At 36.6% G+C, this 20,933-nt stretch overlaps 1 protein-coding gene across 6 annotated transcripts in view; it reads left to right on the top strand.

Annotated features, from left to right (window-relative positions):
• Positions 1–8,408: 8,408 nt before the first annotated feature.
• LOC138134684 (1-phosphatidylinositol 4,5-bisphosphate phosphodiesterase epsilon-1-like) overlaps positions 8,409–20,933 on the top strand; it is a 58,302-nt gene continuing 45,777 nt past the window's right edge. For 3 of the 6 annotated variants that reach the window (XM_069053090.1, XM_069053085.1, XM_069053087.1), the window contains exons 1-2: positions 8,409–8,775; positions 10,791–10,862. The gene's annotated coding sequence lies outside the window, so the exon portion shown is untranslated. The remainder of the gene's footprint in view (positions 8,776–10,790; positions 10,863–20,933) is intronic. The other 3 variants (XM_069053086.1, XM_069053089.1, XM_069053088.1) reach the window with 2 other exon arrangements.

Here is a 20,933-nt window from a genome sequence, read left to right as displayed (position 1 = left end):
GAAGTTGATTTCTACTCCCGATCGTGAAAAATGGACTTTAGATTATGATTTTCTAAGTTTAAGGTTGTAAATAGTGTCTAGTGCATTGTTGTCATTTTTATTAGTTTGCTATAGAAGATGTTATGTTCACTTTGATAGGTCCACATGTCAGCCACTTTACACTTTAGTGACGGAAATCAAACAGTGTGTCCAACCTTAAACAAATAAATCATTACCTCTCGTTATGCCAAAACAACGTGAACGGAATTTACGTCTTGCAGGTGGCATTAATGAAGTTAATAACTTACTTAGCAACTTGTGGTGATTTTTTAAATTTCGTTTGTGTGATGGCGATAAATAAAATTTCAAATTGTTGTAAGTAAAGGGAAACGAGTTTCTACTTTTACTGTAACTTGAAGAATAATAACCCTGCACATTTACTGATGAATTTATTATCGACTAGAGTTTGTCAGTAAACATCATTTACAGAATTAGTACAACAGAGTGGATAATTTTCACTTTGTCTAATTTGTGCTTTTGGAAATTAGATCTGAAGAGCATGTTGAGAAATCAGAATGTTTTACAATTTTTACATCAAATTGAATCAGTTTTTAAATGGTTACTCTTACCTTCCATTCGAATAGAGAGCAACAGTGTGGTTTGTAGAAAAAAGACAGATGGTTGTGGCTACATCCAAAAATTTGTTGGACTTTGGCATCTCTGCATCCTGACTGCCGCCTTCTGTATTTTTTATGGGGAATACGTGAAAAGTCAGACACTGATAAAGTTATTTACCATGTACATTCACTTCGTGGACACTACACTACTTACTTTGATCTTATTTACTTTTCCTCACAACGAAAAGCAGTTAATTTCTATTTATAGTGGATTGTACTCAATCGAGCAAGAACTGAAGAAAAAGAACCGGACATTTTTTATAAACTACAAAACGATTTTATTTCACATACTTCCCGTTTACTTTCACGCAGGACTTTTTTTGCTTTGGCTTCTTTCTGAAGTTGTGAAATTACTCGATTCTGAATTCTTCTTCTTACGTTTTCTTTTATATATGTCCTATCTGTATGCTGAATGGATACAAATGACAATAACTATAAGATTCTGTGCTATAATTTGTATCTGTGAACAACTATTTGGAGCAATCGATTCGGGTATAACAAACGCAATGGCGGACCAACACTCCAGAGATCAATATAGAACAATTCGATTTTATGGTATCGTCCACGAAAAAATATCCAAGTTGGTCAACTTGAACAATTTCAACAATTTTTTCCCCACTACTGTCTATATTTATTACAATCAATCCATGACAGTTTATCGACTTTACTGCTTTTACAAGTACTCAGAAGTACTAGATCATCAGGTCACACTTGGATGGGTTCTTTCTTGCATCAGTGTCATGACCGCTGCAGTTTACGTTGTTGAGAAATGTAAAAAACAGGTACGTGTTTAGTTTATCGTGTTGGTGTAGAAGATAACAATGTTGTATTTTTCAGGCTGTTAATAAAGTACAAAATAGTCTTTGTAAACTTGTAACGAGAAGTAAGGTCGATAAAAAACTTAAAAAAGAGGTGAGTTGCTGTTTTGTGGAATTGTTTTAAACGTTTCTTTCAGGTAAACACCTTCAACCTTCAAAACCTCCACATCAGTTGTAAAGTGAGGGCAGGAGTGTTCGAACTAGGATCACCATTTTTATTTGTATATGTCGGAAATATTCTCACCTACCTTCTCATCCTAGTACAGTTCGACCGTCTTTAATAACGTTTTCAACATTAATATGACTCACGAAATACAGTCCACATTTTAATTATATCATGCGTTCAAATGAAAAACCTGGGCTGAGTAGGCGTTGAAAAAACTAAACCAGTTGGAACAGTGTAAAGTTTGAATTTCCCACCTGAATTTGACACGAATACGAATAACATTTGTTTATGTTTAATTAACACATAATTTGTTTTTAGCAAAGGGTGTCCTTAGATATTTGCTTCGACAATAGAAATTGTTAGTTATTCTATTTTTAATGTAAAACATCATTAAACATCATTGCAAAGAAAAAGAAAGATTTTATCTTAATAAATTTTATGCCAGCTGTCAACTTGCCTAATTACAATTCTCAATTTACACTTAAAAAAACAAAACAATTGATGGTTTCCAACCCCTTCCCAGCCCAGGATTTTATTGAACGCCCGATAGTCCGATAAGCTTAGTCCGAATCAAAAAGTCGACATGACCTGCGTCTGCTTTTGACATTTGACAGCAGTGCATGGTGCTATAGTTTGTCCAGCGAGAGATTGGTTAACATAAAAATCCCTAAATTCTACGTAAAGAAAGTAATAATATCCTTCAAGCAGTAATATTTTTGCCCTGAAATGATACTCTAATTAATGTCTTCTAGTGCATTTTGTAGTGTTGGGTTAATTTAATAGAATTTAAAATCTCCTAATCTCTCGCTGGACGAAGTTTTTGAATTGTGTTCTTTCGTGCTATCAAGGTTTTTCTCCAAATTAATTCCTCCGTTTTCATTTTGTTTTTCAAACAACTGTTCTTTTCAGAACTCTTTTGATAACTATTTATCAACTATGTAATAGGCAAGGTACTGTTAAAAGTATTAAAAGTTGTTGAAAACAACACTAAACAACCAGGCTTGAATTGTCTTTCTTTTTTCCTAGATTTTATTTCGACAATGCCACGAATAGTTTATCCCCTGACACGCTAATAAGAAATGTTTTAATGTATTTTACAAGGAAATGCTTCTGCCAGTGGCTGCTGTTCAAGAAAAAGTTGCGTAGCTTTTCGTTGGTATCATATGGTGAAAATTAAATGCAAAATTAAACAAAATTATCACAAATTAAAATTAAGTCCAAACCTAACCTAAAAATTTGACAATAAACGTGCAAATCGCGTCTTGCTCTAATCACACATGTCAATGCGAGATGCATGGTGGGACACGTACAAGAATTCAATAGCTTGTTTTACATTATGTTGAAAGGAGATAGCATATAACAGTTGAACAATTAAATGTGTACAGAAAGAAAAACAACACAAAAACTGGTTGTTCCTGTCCCATGTCGCGGCCGCCTTAAAGACGATGGCACACGTCATATCCCACCTAAAGACGATCCTGTGTCGCTACAATTAAAAAAAATCAGATACGCAGTTGTGAAGAGAATGTTGCAAAATCTTCAGAAAAATCTCATATTTCCCGAGAAACGCCTCATTGATCAACAAATTTTCTGTATTTTAGGGGATTAGATCAGTCGGAAGCGTTTCCGGGTGAAGCTTAAGAGTTTTTTATGTGGGAAAAGTTTTTATTACTCCATCTGTTTACGAAACTTTTTTATAAAACCTGCAGATAGGTAGGTTTAAGTTTAAATTGTAAGAATTTATAGAGAAATAAAAATTGCTTTTTTCAATGTCGGTGAGGTACGTTTGAAATAACACTAAATACATTGAAAACGGGCTATGCAGATCGATCGAGAAATGGAGAGAGACTTGGAGAAACTCCGCAGTTTTAGTCTTGGCATTTCCAAATCCCAAACGGTAACTCTTTCCGTAGCCGCTGCAAGAAATGTTTAACTTCCGTAATAACTCCATTCCATTATCTTTCTATTGATTGTTCTAGTTTTATTCCTATGTAATTTCTAGTTGCACGGCGCTGTCGACACATAAAAGTTTCAGACGACATCGAGCTTAAAAGCCGTTTTATTTTTATGCAAGAGACGTTGCACAAAAATTACCGTTAATCCACAGAAATGTATAGTTAAATGCATAGTGTTTTGTCGCTCGCAAAGACAAAGAGTTTTAGTAAAGGTGGGATTGCTGATTTAATTTCTTTCATATACAAAATGAAATTTCAATGCAAAATTACAAATTAAAAATGTATTTCACATCATTATTATCAGGCCTTCAAATGAAATCCGTCAATTGTTTTGCTTTTCTAAAGTGTAAACTGACAGTTGTAATTAGAGCATGTTGACAGATAATCTAAAATTTTTAAGCAAAAAATCTTTTTGTTTTTTTCTTTCTTTGTAAGCAAATATTTAAGGGCACCCTTTGTTGATAACAAACATGTTAAATCATTTTTGTTAAATAAATGTTTCCAAGCAACCCTCAGGGTATTAAAAATGTAATTTAAAACAATAATTCCCTCGATAAGTGTAAAAAACTGTTGATTATATCGGGTGTTCATTTAAATTTAATTCATCAAAGTTGGCGTTGAAGAGTCGTCAGTCTATAGAGTAAAAACACAAACAACGTAAAAAGTGCGGTTAGATTTGAACAGCTGATCCGTGATCTGTAATCCGTGGTGCATTCACAATCGACCCTTCAACGCCTACTTAGTGTATAAATTTAAATGAACACCCGATACTTTGTATGTACCAACATTCGTTAATACCGTCTCTTGTTTGCCTATTAATTATAATAATTGAGCGTCTAATTCTGTTGTGTTGAAGACACCAAACAGCAAAAACATGTCGAAAAATAACAACAACAAAAAATTGCATCGTCAGTAGTAAAAAACAAGACAGAATTCTGGTACAAGTTGGCTTTTCTACTTCATACGCTTCTATGTATAACATTCTTTGTAAATTTGACAACGAAACGCTCTACTCATTCTGGCTTCAATGAATCACACTGAAGAGGCTGGATGGAACAAAAACACGTCACAGAGAAAAAGTCTTTGTGAATTGTAAAATAGCGCTAATTCGTGTTTTACCATTTTACGAGTATTTTACTGTGAGATTTAAGCTTTCCAATCAACGACAAGAAATCGATGAAATAATAATAATAAAAAAAAAAATAGGTTCAGGTTCAGGTTTTTTAGGTCACTAGTTTTCACCGACGGACTTTTTGATATCAGAGTATCAATTTTCTACGTATATATTGAAAATGCTGTGATCTAAATCTTCATACTGGAACAGGATGACCCCAATTTGAGATAAACCGTAATATTTTTATATCATTTAATCTAAATTGAGAATATACATTTGAGCCCTGCTTATTATGAATTTGTTGGTATCATAGTACCGAACAATCTGTCGACTCTTCTCATCCGTCGCCGTCGGTGAAGACACGTTTTATTTACACCGAGAGAATGAAAATTCGCGACTGTAAAAATTTTTGATTAATAATATTGACTCACGTTTCAGCTTCAATAGGAATCAAGATTGATTCGATGCACAATAACCGGACTGAAATATTCCCTGTTTCGACTAAATTCGTATTCGCATTGTCTTCCAAGGGAATTAAAATAAAATCAATACCCAACTCCATTTAAAACTAGCACTTTTGTATTCTGTACGTAGTTTCGTACAACTCCGACATCCAATAGTGTTGTTTGTTTACTTGAATACAAATTTTGCATTTGTAAATAATCCCCGAGACAGCAACGCCGTTATAATCAAATTTGAAAGACGCGAACACTTCTTAATTATCATCGAGAAGTCACCGATTTTCCACGGAAATAGTTTCAAAATAATAGAAGCGGAAAATGTTTGTTTAATGTTGCTAACGATGTAGTCTAAAGCGTTTTCTCTTGTTGATGAAGCAGAGACCAAATCGGTTCGATTAAGACCAAACACCTAACAAATTCAATTAGAAGTGTCAAAGTGCAGATTACGCATCAAAATTACACAAATTACTCTACTCAATTGTCAGGCGAAAATAAACACAACACATATAAACAATCAGTAATTATGGAAGACCTGCGAGCTCCACTCTAATTAGCAATGGCGTAGTAGTACTGTATTGTTGTTGATAATTAATAACTCTGAACTAGTCGAAACAAGAACGACTGGAGCGAATTTTTAAAAGGGTGGAGTTGACAAGAATAAAATTAAGTTTTCATCAGACGTGGAAGATTTTTAGTGGGCCGACACAATTGCAAAATCCCACCTAAATATTTAACGTTACGACGGTGTACAATGTGTAAATATCTGTCGACATCTCTAAAAGCCTCCCAATTTTGGCAAAAGTGCACCCCGAAAATCGATAATTATTATTAAATCAGAATCGTTGGGGGGGCGTTATAAATTCAGAACAGTTCATTATAATTACGCGATAAATTATTCATGTCTGTGAATAATTTACGTTTCACCCGGCGCATCCACCATAATTCTTGATCCACCTTACCACAAAAATAACATGTCAATCCCGTTCGTCCAGCATCCTGCGATCGTATCAGCAGTAGCTATTTGCTGCAGCCGACAGGAAAATGATGCAGATTATTCCCGTTTTGCGTGCACGTCAGATGTGACCTTTTCGGTTGTAATTGCCAACCGATTGGGGTAATAATGATTCCGTGATGGTGTAGTGGTCGTGGTTCAATTTGTGGTTCATTAGCTAACGCGGAAAGCGATTAAGGTCGCGGGTCCCACAAGTAATTTTATTATTTCGAAGCGCGAATCAACAACGAGGGATTTTAAAGCGAACTGCTTTATTTTCGGACGGGGGAAATCTTGAATCATGATTTAACACCGGCTAAGTTAATTAATGAACCACCGAGGCGAAATTATTGGTGAGAGGGTTCCGTTTGTGGGATTACTATTGAAATCAAACAGAACGGGCCGGAGTGTAGTCTAGTGTGATTCGAACCACTGGGTAATTCACACCTGACGTAGCGATATTCCTGTAAAATTAGGGACCCTAGGTGTACTAAGAACTTTGGAGGGAAAAGCTACTTTATTACTTAAATTCTAAAGTGATTATTGGTGAGAATTTGAGCTGTGTCCCGGAGTAAATGATTGCTGAAAATGCACAAGAGCTTTTCATCTAACTTTGTTATGTTGTCTTAGTTAATGTAATATGCTGTGCAAGTTCAATTTAACATGCTTCTTGCAAATTGGTTTAACTTATTTAAGCACTGTTCAGGAACTAGGTAACTACATACTGTAACATAATAAAGTTTTAATTTCATTGTAAGCTCAATTAAAATCAGAATGTAAATTGTCTGCGAAAGCGGCGCATCACATCCTCGGCCTCGACCAGTTTATGAAATATTTTTCGCGAAATTTCACCAATGAAAACATCGCTTAGCAGATGAATTCCAGCTGAAAATCTCCAAAGGAGTGTGTGTGTGTGTGTGTGTGTGTGTGTAGCTTTCTATTACAAATCCTGAGAGGGCCGACGAGCTCGCTTTTATTTTCTCATAATGGTTACGAGAAAATTCCGTTATCAAAGAAAAACTACGGCCTTGAATAATGTGAACCAGTGACAATTTTCTAAACCCCGATTAAGATACTTCATGTCTAGGTGTGGTGTAATTGAATCAAATTACACGGATAGTTGGCAGAGGATAAAGCGACAAAAGCTCTTGCACCTACGTTGATCCCACGCAAATTTCGTAGAAATCCTGCTGTGTGAGATATTATGCATTCTTTATTACTTAACCCACACGTCGGGAAATGTAAAATGGGCTTCGCTGTGAAATCACGAATTTTTTGAATAAAAAATGTTATTGATATTCCCATTTATCCTACAAAAACGCGAAGAAATGCAAAAGCAAATGTCGAACAGGAAGTCACACGACGGGAATCGAAAGAGCCACACTGAATAAGAAAACTCGATTAAATTAAAAAATGTATTATGTAGACAAACGGAGGTCTGCCTGACCTTGTTTACGGAACTTACTGCATACCTAAACCTAAGAGATTATTGCTAAAAATAGGACAATCTACCAAACTCAAATGTATTTGATATTTCGACGGACAAGACAACTCCAAAGCCCAAGACGATTTTCTAAACAACCAAAGCGGCTCTAGTGAAGATCTAGGTCGGTGAGAGTTAAAGTACCGGAAAGTATATTTATATAATAAATTTAATACGTCGAATACGAATTTTATGCGAATTCTGGTTTATAGAACATTTAGTTGATTCAAGGTATCGTCTTATGTCATTTATTATTATAATTAAAAACAAATAATGACATTTGCGAGCGTGAATCAAAGGTGCTTCCGGTGGGCCGGAAGTCTCATTACCTGTCAAAATGACAGTCAGATTGTAGTCGTTCTTCAAAACAATCAGTTGCAACACATTTACCCAATCGCTCACGATTCTAGGTGTCATTTGAAAACGTGTTTGTTTAATTTAAAATTTTTAAGTGTCAATAATTGTTGACGTTCAAACTGTCAAAAGTGGTATTAACGGCGTGGCACGGTGCGTTCCATTTAAACGGCCATCTCCTCTGCGAAATCCCGGATTCCTCCGGTGTCAAACCCGCTTCCGCCCACCTGGTGCCCCCCGGTCGAATTAATTATCCATCCATCTCTGATGTGGGCAGAGGTAGTTTTCGCGTCCGTCTAAACTTTTGCATAATCAGTTTGTGGAAGGCGTCGGCGCAGAGCAGAGAGCGTCGCGATGGTAACGACGTCTGGTGGGGGCGAGCGTCGGAGTGGGGCTTGTATGTCAAGTGTGTCCACTTGTCAGTCAGTGTCAGTACACGCGTTCATCTGGTACCGTTTGTGTGGTAGTCTCCAGAGCCGCTCTGTATTACTGAATCTATCAGATTCTGTCTTGCTTTCTGTGGGCCGCGCATCATGTGCGTGCATCCGGACTCCTTGCGCAACCTTCCTATCTAAACAAAGGATACACTTGGGACTCCGTAAGTTACCCGCAACCCTGTGGCCCGCTAGAGATGTTGTTCTTCAGTTGATGTGTTTGTTTACCTCTTTGTTTGTTACATGTGAAGTGTTGTGTTAGACGGTCCTGGTAAGACCTCCTTGCCTGCATTTTTCTCGGTCTAAACGTATTAAGGATAATCGCGACAGGGCTCACCGACCGGTAGGTTTTACTTATTCATCACTTTCTAATTACAGGACAGGACGACTGTTGATTTTCCTAACCGGTTGTATTATTTATTTACGCTCAACCTTGCGATAGGAATTTATTAACAAGACCACGGTGAAGATCGATTTTTTTTTTCAGGCGAATTGACAATACCAGCTGAATAAATTATTTATAGAGAGCTCAACCGTCATTTTTCGGTGGAGTTTACGTTCCGGCTTAATTTACTCCTGAATTATTATTTGTGTATGCGAAAAATTACACTAAAATGTTCTATTTTCGTCAGGTTCATCGGCATTATTTTAAACAATAACGCCCGAGAGTTTCAGGAAATATTTTCAATTTAGCCAGTTTCAACGTCGTAAATTTTAAAAGCAATCTCGTTTCAAGCAATCGCATAAACAAATTTTATTTAACGTCTCCGTTAATGAAATATCTACTGATGTACATGTCGTTCAATTGGAATATTTCAGAGAAATCTTACGGTGAATATCTTTAAAATAATATTTTTATTAATCTGAAGAAAATATCCCTTCGGCGGTACGCTGCAAAACGCCCACCTTCTTCAATTAAATGAAGAATATAATTTTGTATTTGTACTTTTTAAAAGGCATTTTATAAAAATGTGGTAGCGATTGGATGGGTCGAGGGTTTCGTGGAGAACATAATTGGACGCTATATCATCACAAAACTCTTCATCTAGAAAATTGAATTATTTTTTTTAACATTTCTACCTAATGGCTCATTAAGGGTCCAAATTGCTAAAAGTTGAGGCAGCTGTGCGGACACCAAACCTATAAAGATAATTAAATTTTATTTGCCACATTGAAAATACATTTTGATGAATGAACTAGAGCTAAAGTTTATTATTTTCTAAATAGCATCCAACAATATTTAATTGGTAAATACTTTCCCGTCTTTAAAGTGTCTTAAAATTCTTGGTGGAAGATTCTCATAATATTTTTGTTGCAATTTTCGTCTCTATCCTTCCAATCAGATGCAGAAAACCAATTTTAACCGACTAAGAAATACCCAAGTTTTATCAGCGGCTTTTATAACGGCATGTTACGCGAACATCTTTCGCCAAGAGATAACTTCCACGAACATAACTAAAGCCGGTCCCATTGGAAACACACCTGTGGGATAGGAGAACGCCTGAAGCGGGGTGTAATGCCGCGACAGCCATCCCCGGAGCAGTTTCGCCGAGTGTGTTGCGTGACTTTGTAAGAAAATTTCTTTGCAAATGGAAGCGAACACACACATCCAACTCCAACTTCAAAGCAAAAGAAACGCCGTTTAGATTCTAGCTTTGCGTTCGTTCGGCTCACATCGCAATCATCTTCATTACTTTTGCTCGTCGGGGGTGATGAAAATTGCGATTTTCAAGAAAGTCGTTTTTAACCGGCGAAAATTTCAACACGACTGTCGAGACTTGGTTGGCGTTGAAGAATCGATTGCGAACGCACCACTGCATGTTAAAATCACAAACAATGCAAAAAGTGAGGTTAGATTTAAATAGCTGATCCGTAATCCTTTAACGCCAACTTTAAGGAGAAATTTAAATGAACAGGCGATATTACATCTGATGTAAAAAATAGAGCTTGACCTTTCTCTATGTGTTCGCTGTAATTTTCACCGTCCCTTGACACCAATTCAAATCTTGCTGGAAACTTTTACCCCCAATTATGAAAGAGCCCCCCCTTCTGGCGCTTATCAAAGTTGCCCAATTGCCGAATTGAATCATTTACGTGGACAACGGATCATCGATCACGTTCAATCGAGCGCGATCGTTCTTGTTCGAACTGGCAAAGTTCGGAAGCTCACGGGACCGCTCGAACAGATCGCTTCATGTTTAAAATATCAGATGAGAACTGGGTCACTTGGTTTTTGAATTTGTGAGGGGTGATCCTCGGGGGCTCCTTCATATATACCTACGTAGAACCGAGCCCCTCTTGTTTTTTTCCTTCTTTTTTTCTCCTCACTTCTGACGCTTTGTTCTGTGTGTGTTGTAGGAGGCGACCCATTGTCGGTGCACAACAAGCAGCTTAATTGGATCTGCGCGGTGTAGTGGGCGTCCCAATCACGTGAGTGTTCACCCATGTTTACCTTTTACTGCATAGGCAAATAGTCCGACATGGTAGGAGCCCAGGCTGTGAGGCGAGTTTCAGCGTAGAACGACTCGATTTATTGCCGAGTAGTCTGTTCCTGTTGCCTCGTAAATAATAATGCAAATTTACCGTGAAATTGTATCGGTTTTCCCGCACAGACGTCGGACCAATTTTTTTTTCAGGACGTCGTGGTTAATTTCAGACGAGTTAGGGTCGGGTTACGGAACAACTGAATCGGAAGTGTCTGTCGCCGAAAGAAAACAATGTAAACAGGAAATTTCCAATACCTCATACAGATCCCTTCTGACGTTGCCAAATTGTCAAATTTTCTTTTCGGAAACTTCAAAAACAAAATTGTTTGCGCAAAAGCTGTTAATCGGAAAATTGGTTCGGTTCGACACACTCTTTCCTCAAATAACTAATTTACTGCTGAACAGAAAGCCACATTATTGTCAATTCCGACAATAAATTATGTGTAATAGGCTTTTGGTTGGACGACGATTAGAAAGGGTCAGGATAATTGGTCGAGTCACGGCGTACGGCATAGGTTATAAAGAACGTTGGCCACACGAGAGACCTCCGGTTCGAGGTAATTTATCGGCGGTCGCTTTTCGACTAGCTCCAACAAGGCATCGGCCCCAGATCTATTTTTTCCAGATAAAAAATTCACGATTCCGTGTTACACCTGACAAGGGGGGCGGGGGGCGGACTCTTTGAATCTCCGAATTTACAAAAGGAAACAAAACTCGACAAACTCTTGAAGATTCGGTCGAACTTCAGCAACTTTCTATCCAATTAGGCGGCGCACCCCGCTTAAATTACAACCGTAAAAAGGCGTTCGCTCTTTTATGGTCGAACCTACCCCAACGACGACCACCTCACCGTGACCCGGTTATGTGTGCATCTGAATTTTTTTCAGCGCCTCCTGAAAAGTGAATTTTGATTGGTTCGGCTTTCAACGCGAATTTGCATGTACTCGACTCGTGTTGAGTCTTTGTCGTGACACACAAACACATTCGATATCGAATTACTGCGGCGCAATGTTGTTACCACCCTAACGCAATTAAAAGTCACTGTAGACTCCGCATTACCGTAATAATCAACTTAAATTAATTAGCGATGCTTTCAAATTAATTGCTCTACAATAATGACAGTCCGTTGTTGTTTAAAATGTTTGCAACTATGAGTCGAGTTAATTGACAACAAACAACGGCCCCACATTTTTCCAGGATTTAATCGTGGGAAAGTGGGTAATTTTTTTTTTTTTTGAAACGTTGAGCAGCTTCCAGTTTCGCATAAAATTAAACCTGCGAGGGATGATGCCCCAGGAATCGGTATTCTAATCGCCGACTCCTGATATATGAGCTCAGGAAGGAGTTTCGGATTAACCGTTTCCCACTCGGCCGATACGGCTCTCGCAGAATGCAATTAAAACGATGCCAAAAGTTCGCCTCCTGTTTTATCTTTCAACACTTTGTTTTTATCCTGGATCCTGAATGGTTTACGTCGTTTTTTTGTCCTTTCGTTGGACGTCCCAGAACGACGAGATTTTCACGCCGGAGAAGATTTATTCCTGACGTAATATTAAAATAGCGTGAACAACTCTGTTTATTCCTCCGTAACCCGCAAATCTTGTACGTCGGACGTGAACATGGTGTGACGGTCAGAGGCCGAGTCTTGGATTAAACAGGCTCGCGAGCAATGCAACAATAATAACTCAAATAAGTGGATGTTTTGCGTGCGCTTTCTTACAAAAAAAAGGTTTTAACAATCCTTCACGTTTTTCTGAGGCGTCCTGAAATAAGTACCCCAACATCATGAAATACAGTTTAGTTAACGAACATCTGCTATGTTAGGGATCTATATTTTTGTTCTTAAGTCTCCTGGACAGTTTTATCGTCAGCACGATTAACCCTATTAAAAAAATTAGTAAAAATCAAGAAACATTCCCTTGATATAAGACTTCAAATGTGTGTAATCAATTTTCACTTATCACTTAATTCAGAGCCATAAAATTTTAAAAATCGATTTTGTGCAAAAAAATATTTTTTTCGTACACGCTCATAATTCACAATTAATTCAAAGAACACATTTATGAAATTCGCATCAAAAGAAAATTATTCGTTTTTGAATTATTCCAATTTTAACATTAAGAGCCAAAAATGACCAAGATTTACAACTGCAGTGTCATAAATAAATATCTCATTGTTGGGAAACATCTGTTGACCACTTTTCTAGTAATTCTTAAGTCCCTAAAGGGTATCATAAATAACCTACGTCAACTTCTTTTGTGGAATTGACCGCCCAATTTAATAATAAATCATAGCTAAATTTTACCCTTTAATATCAAATTCCATTTATTTCAAAAACCGGTGATGTTTTCATGATTTCAATGACACCAAATTTTTCCTGAATGTTTGAAAGGACTCTCAGTGAAAAATTATGTAAATTAATTTAGCAGTTATTGAATTAAAACAAAATCTTTATCTGTTTTATTAAAAATTTTGAAATTTTTACAGACTGTTCTAGAGTGATACACAATCATTCCTGAATTTTTTGAGAATTTTAAATTGATTAGAAGTGGATGTTTTCGCACTGACGATAAAACTTATCACACCTGGAAATTAGAATGACAAAAGAAATCAAATGAGCATGGACGTTAATCAAAAATACTGTCAGAGTTGTCATCTAATTAGTCGGAATAGCTTATCATTCCAAAAAAAGGGTCTCGTAGATATGCTGCTAATGTATGGGCAATGTTATCAGAATGCAGCTGCGGGTCCAGAGAATATGCAGTGCGATTTCCGGAAAGACACCTTCCTCTTCCTGGACCACGTCACTGTATTAATCTAGAACAGTGGAGAAATAGACAGGACCGGACTCAAAATTTTAGAAAAGCATAAAAATATACAATCAATTATCTCCGTTAATACAAACATTTTACTCAGAAGATTTAGGCTAAAATTCTTAAGAATAATCTATAGTACCTCGTGTTACAAGGAACGCCTCGACTTCGAAAACACCCTGTATAATTTGAGTAGCAGCAGAAGCGTGGTGGGTGGCCAGCAGTCAATCTGGACTGGGGTTTTGGGGTTGTCATTGCTTCACATAATTATCTAATTGCTCGTTATTACTTGGTAACAATACTGTAAGTTTAACCTGAATACCGATTAATGGCCGGGTCAGGTAAGCTATCTTGCCCTGAAACTGAACGAGAATTTTATTACGGGATAAGTTCTTTGGGAGAGACATTTTAACCGAAATAATATTAGTAGGAAACGATATTTGGAACTATTGGAACTCATTATCTCAATAAGCCGATTGAGATCCGTAAAGATGTCGTAAATACTACCTGATTTCGGTCACTTCCGCACGCTCCGAACGTTTGTAGCATGATGGTCCGTACTCGAAATTTTGTAATGTGTTTCGATAACAAATGGATTATTGGATTTTCCGGGCCCTTCTAGCTACAATTTGTTGCAAAAAGGGGAACTGCCAGAATAAAATTGACACATTTTTACAATTTTTTCATGGTGTGAAACCTTCTTACACGAGATAGGTTAGAATTATGGTCAAAATTCAATGACATTTAATAGCTATTTATGCAACGAGTTGCAAAATGAGCGTCTTTTTTGCACTAGACATGACAATTGGACCATGAGTGTCAACGAGTGGTCCAACATGTCGTGTGCAAAAAAATAGCCATTTTGCTACGTGTTTCATACAAGATTTTTTCTAATTTAGTTACGAAAAGCACACATTCTGATTAAAATCCTGTTTAAATCTGCTATTTCAATAATTTCCCGGGATAATACTACTAATATCACTAATGTCACTTTTTAACACTAGTGATAATATAATGTCACTTTTTTGACTAGTTATTAAATGAAGCACGTTTCACAACTAAAATGACAACACAATGGTTGCTTTTCGTAACTGAATTAGAAAAAAAAATTTTGATAGGAATTGTCAAGTAGACAATTAACTGACAAATGGACAAAACCAAATTTCCATTAGAAAAATGTTCATTTCCCGTTTACTGTACCTACCTAGGATCATAATATTTACGAGTATGTTACGCGAATCTACGTCAAATAGCAAAGAAAGAATTATAAAGTGAATTTGGTGTTAGAAGAATAATTTTAAAATAATAATTATTATTATCAAAAATGACATTCATCACAATCCTGATCTGTGCAGAGCACAAATGCGTTGAAGACTCCGGCCCATTTCTGAATCTTCAGTAATTTATGACGGCCGCCAGCAATGGGCTGCCCCAACCATTCCAACCCTCATAAAAGTATTAGAACGTTATAAAAACCTGCATAAGTTGTTCCAAATATCGTTTCCTACTACTATATTAAAAAATTAGGTGCGTCGGCGTCGCTTTAGGCATTAGGTTTTTAGTTTTAATGAAAGCAGCGGTGATCCATCTAATCCCAGTGTCAAATTACGTTTCTTAGCTAATCGAACATTAAACGAGTCCTCGTTTGTTAGTGACATCCGTTTCTCGCCAAGAGATCGTCCCCCGTCGTGATCCCGTCCTGACTTTGAAACGTTGTCGAGATTCAGCCTTTAATTTGTACTATTCTGTTTGTTTGTGAAATTTCATGTTTCCAACCAAACGTCGAACAGGTGTCTCTGGAGTCGACGGTAAATAAAAATCCAACATGAAATATTCAAGTCTAATAAGATACGAGAATCGATAATCGATGACAACGAAAATAATACATAACAAATTTAGGACACAACACGTAAACCACACGACACGAATTCATCAAGCCCCAAATGAAACGGAGATTTATCGATTTGCATAACAATTAGTTTTATTTGGTTATTGTTGTTCGGGGGATGCTTTTATTTCGCAACTCGGAATTATTGTGACCGTGATGAGTTCACAAATCTGGGAATTGATGTAGCTAATTTAATTTCCAAACAAAGCGAAACCTCTCTTGTCATTACCTCGACTGAGAATTTCTCTGAACAACACGTAACAAAAGATTACGCGAAGAGGGTTCACCAACGTTCGTCGAGTTTCTAATTTTCAACACGGCGACGACATTTTTTCCCTCGGTGTTCTACAAATCACATCGCCGTCGTTAAAAGAGTTAACGTCTAGATAAATTTACTGTCGAATTTACAATTCGAGACGTTTTAAAAATCCACGTGGAAGTCGGTCGACAGGGACTACGCACTTAATCGATACGGAAATATGCACAATGATTTCAGTAAAATCCATAATCCCGTCTGCAAACGGAATGAATAATCCGGTTCTTTTTTTTCGTTGGAGTTTTACTGAAATTTATCTCTCGCTTCTGTGTCGATTTATATTTTTAGTTTGTTTTCTTAATGGGAACTGACACATTTCAAGTATAATTTCGTCAAAATGGGCGACTGAGGAGGATTCGTGCGTTATTTTTTATTTTATTTTGTAATAAAAGGTGTAATATTAGTCCGGGTGGAAATAAAAATGAGTGGAAATTTTATAAGAAAAGATCGATATTTTTCAAATCCGTGGTTTTGGTCACATAGAAGCAAAACATTACGAAAGTTCTAGCAGAAATTGTATCATGCGTTCAAATGAAAACCTGAGCTGAGTAGGCGTTGAAAAAAGTAAACCATCTGAAACAGTGTAAAGTTTGAATTTCCCGCCGTTTGACACCAATGACATTTGTTTATGTTTAACATGTTGAACATGTTTGTTTTTAGCAAAGAGTGTTTTTAGATAATTGCTTCGAGAATAGGAATCGCTGGTTATTTTATTTTTAATGTAAAGCATTGCAAAGAAACAAAAAAAAACAGAAAGAATTGTTGTTTATAAATTTTAGGTTAGCTGTCAACATGCTCTAATTACCACTGTCAATTTACACTTTAAAAAAGCAAAACAATTGAAGGTTTTCAAAGCCTTCCCAGCCCAGAATTTTTTTTGAACGCCCGATACTACCGTGCGATCAAATAAAAAAAAATCAGAGTAGGCGAAAATGGTGGTTTGAACCAATCAAAGCATCAGAATAGCACAATCCAGGTAACTCGATTTTTTTTTAATTGATGGCACGTTACATTGTAATACATTTTACTTTTTTTTAATTGCTTTTTGGTAATTTGATCGTAGACCCAGTAAAGAGATTATGTAAATTAACATTACGGAAGGCACGGGGGTTTAATTGATTGGATCTTAGAAAAATACTTTGAAGATATTTTCCAGTGGATTTAAAAGGTAATTTATAGCGAGTCTCAACATTAATCAAATGCCGACGCGGTGAATCAAGTTTATCGATGCGACTCGATTAAATCTTTTTATATTGGGAAGCGTTTCAGTGTCAAGGAGTCAATTACGTTCCTGAACGGGACGTAATCGAGTTAATATTTTCATAATCGTTAACTGTGGGGTATCTCTATTGTTGCAAAATGTTTGACTCAATTACCGAAGTTTATTTGTGGCGAAAAGACGGAGACTCTCGAATTGTTCAAGAAACCAACAATTAACTGCGAAAGTTGGCCAACATCCCCGTCGGCTCGAACACAATGGTCGAAATTGCTCATTGTTTAAAGCGGCGGAATATTCGCGATTCGGATTTATTCTTAAGCTTGAGAAATCGCCAGCCGCCGTTAATTGTCAATTGTGGAGATGATGTACTCGTATCGATCGTCCTCGAAATTTTTACAAAGTGCTTAATAATAATCTTCATTGATCGGATGTCCCAAGTTCAAGATCGTTCCACGGAAGAATTTAATTTGTTCGGCGTTTCGGGCATAAATATTTACATTGGTGGTTGCTTTATAAGGGCTCATGGTACTTATCGTCATATTACGGGCCTCGTTTACACGCGAATGTTTCTCTTTGCTTCTGCTTGCGAAATTTTTTCCGTCTTTATTGCACCACCACAAATTATTCCCTAATTGGTAAGGGAGAAAGTGGATGGATTTACTTTAAAACTTTTTCAATTATTTATTTTATTGTTATGCCTAGAAAGTCGTCGGTTGCCGCGTTGAATTTATCGCACAGAAATTGTTGAAACATTTTTCTCCGTTTATTTATTTGTTAAAGCGGACGACGTATTTTATTCGTGCAACATCATTTCCGGTGCTCCAGGACTCGTCTTAAATTAATAATGCGGATCCGTATTTGCCATCTATATCCTATGTAAATAGTCCTCGCCTCGTTTTAATATCTCCGTTGATTGTTATCTCCCGAGAAGTTTTCCAATCTATGCGAACTAATCGAGCTTCAAATTAGTTTATTTGCCAAGTTTTAAACACATCTGGGCGACCTCCCGGACGATTTTTCCGTGGAAAATTCTCCGATTCGGTTCTTTCAGTCGACGATGTTTATTTTCACAGTTAGGACCGGTCTAAATTTATTTGGAGTATTTTATGTTGCGGACATAAAACCCATAACAAATTAGTGCGTTGTAACGCGGCCAAGATTTTTTATTTGTCGATTTTTCATTTTTAAAATTAAGATCGCGGTAAAATGAATGGTCCCCCCGGAAAAAAAATCAAGAATAAGTGTCTCGTCCAGATTGATTATTCGGATAAATCATTTCCTGTTTTCGTTTATTTTAAAATCTTTAACTTGGCAACCGACCAAGACCAATTCCGGCTATAAATAGAGAAAATTTTTAGTTTTTCAATTAAAAATACGTCTCGGAACAGTGAAAGAAGCCCCACACGGTGGAAAGGCAATTCTGTTGTTCTCGTCTGATTATGTGTTGATTCTGAACATTGTTTTTTATGTCCAATAGGAACACTTGTTTGTGTTCCTTATTACAATTATTTATTTTCCAATTTAATAGTCGCGGCTTCTCTTCAATTTTTTTTTTAATTCAGGTAGAAAAGAACGATCGTGTTTACCATACTTGAATGTGTTTTTCAGCGACAAATGACGAAATTAAGAAGAAGAAAAAAAGGAACGGAGAGTGGTCGCCTCTTATTTTGACTAATTCGGCAAATTAAGTAATTGAATTAAATATTCCATTACGCGGCCTCTCTTTAACTGGAATTCAAAATAGGCGAGATAAATCCGGGGAATAATGCCGCCAAAAAAGGGCGATTCGGGGTTTTTCTCCGGAGAGGTTTGACGCGTGAAAGAGCGTCGCATAAATGATCAATACAAATTTATGTTAAACGTGTTTTTAAGTCATATTCCGAAATAATTGTGTTAAGTCCTGTAATGGATCAAATAAAATTCTCAAAGTTACTTCTTTAAGATGATAATTTCACTACTTCAAAGGAGTTTTTTTTTTGCGAGAGAGAAGTTCTTTTCATCGCGCGCTCGCAAACTTTCTCATCTTTCAATAAATGTTCGCTCGGAAAGGGCACTCCAGTCGAAAGAGGGTCAATCTTTAAAGGGCGATACACCGAGATATGAATTACCCACACGGAACTCGATACCCACCTGAGACTTGATGGCTCGACCGGAATTCAATTACAATTATTAATTGACGAGATTCCATCAATTCGGGACGAAGGATAAAAACACGGAGACTGGATAGATGTCGAGGACCGATATGTTAATATCCACATTATCCAGGTAATCGCGATATTACCACCAACAATGTGGGAAAGATAAGAGAAAAAAGAATGTATTTGCATGAGAATGTCTTTTTACGTGGTTTCAAAAAGCTTTGTTTAGTTCCTGAACTGGTTTTATTATCGGGAAGAGGCGAGCTTACAATTTTGTAACGACTATTTAATTAACCCGAAACGAGGAACTTTTTTCCAGAATTACACAGGAAACGGCGCAAACTAGGTGAAGAACTTCCGTGGAAAATGTTGACACATTTGTTCAGAAGCCCAAGGTGATATTAATGACTTTTCCTCGGCGTAAAGTCCCCTTCCATATTTCTGCGCGATTTTTTTTTTTAATATACTTGTTGGATTTATCGCGTCCTTGAGATGGAAAATCTTTCAGCTAGTTAAAAATTGTGCTCGATTTTTTTTTTAATCGAAATGGGAATCGCCAGTTTAGGTTTTGCCGTGCGTGATTTCGTTTGCAAAATGTAGTAATCAAATATTTAGCATGGACTTGATTAATATCTTACAAAATCTAAAAAATGCCCATGCTTGTTACGTGAAAATTTTAGTTCATCGTTAGGAACCTCCATCCCACCCACAACTTCCTCAAACTTCACTTCAAACGAAACATTAATATACGTAGGTATATGTACAACTGCTCAGTAAGAGTAGATGTGAATTCTAACTTTGAAGTCGAGTTAGCACGAGTTTAATGCATTAATACAGAGAATTTTCTTCTGTAAAAATAAACAGAGTAGGTAGTCATAATGTTTTTAGATCGGCGTACCTAGTAGGAAGAGAATTGTAGCATTTTAGCTACAATTAGTAGGTAAAAAGGAGCAAAGATTTTTTAAAATTCAGTTAATTTCACATTTTGTTATGATATTACTGCTTTTTTATACACAGAAATATTGTTTTTCGTATTTTGAAATAATAGTAGATCATACAGGTTGTCTCAAAATTCGCGAATTCTGAAGTCAGAGCGTGATAGGGAAGGACCCAGTAGAGCTCAAAAAATACAAAAAAAAAAATTCGCTTTTCCTGAAGAAGATATAAGCACTTTAATTTTGTTCAATACATATCCACAGTGACAAAATACTATTTTAGCTACGTTACCGTTCCATTTTTAAGAAAAATTACAAAAATGTAAGATTTTTTTACTCTAAAGTAAAGCTATTCTTCAAAAAATTGTTTTACGTTATTATTTTCCACAATCATCTACACCATAAATAACAATAAACACTGAACTTTTCAGCCTGTATTTGAAGAAAACGCACTTCAAAGAGTGCACCTTCAGATCAATGTATTTTTGTGGGGGGAGTCCCGATTTTTTTTTTTAATTTCCATATTTGGACTACTGAAGTAATCCCCTACAACGCTCTGAATTCGGAATTCGTGAATTTTGAGACAGCCTGTATGATTAAGAGTAGAAGTGAGACTTTTTGTGCTGAACCCAGAGATCGCAACTGGGCGAAGCACAAAAAAACCTTCTACTCTGAATGATATACATACGAGTATACTATTTTTTCT

This window comes from Tenebrio molitor, chromosome 7, assembly GCF_963966145.1.
Source record: "Tenebrio molitor chromosome 7, icTenMoli1.1, whole genome shotgun sequence".
NCBI classification, from domain to species: domain Eukaryota; kingdom Metazoa; phylum Arthropoda; class Insecta; order Coleoptera; family Tenebrionidae; genus Tenebrio; species Tenebrio molitor.
Note: the sequence above shows the minus strand (reverse complement) of the source record. Positions and strands in the feature narration are given on the sequence as shown.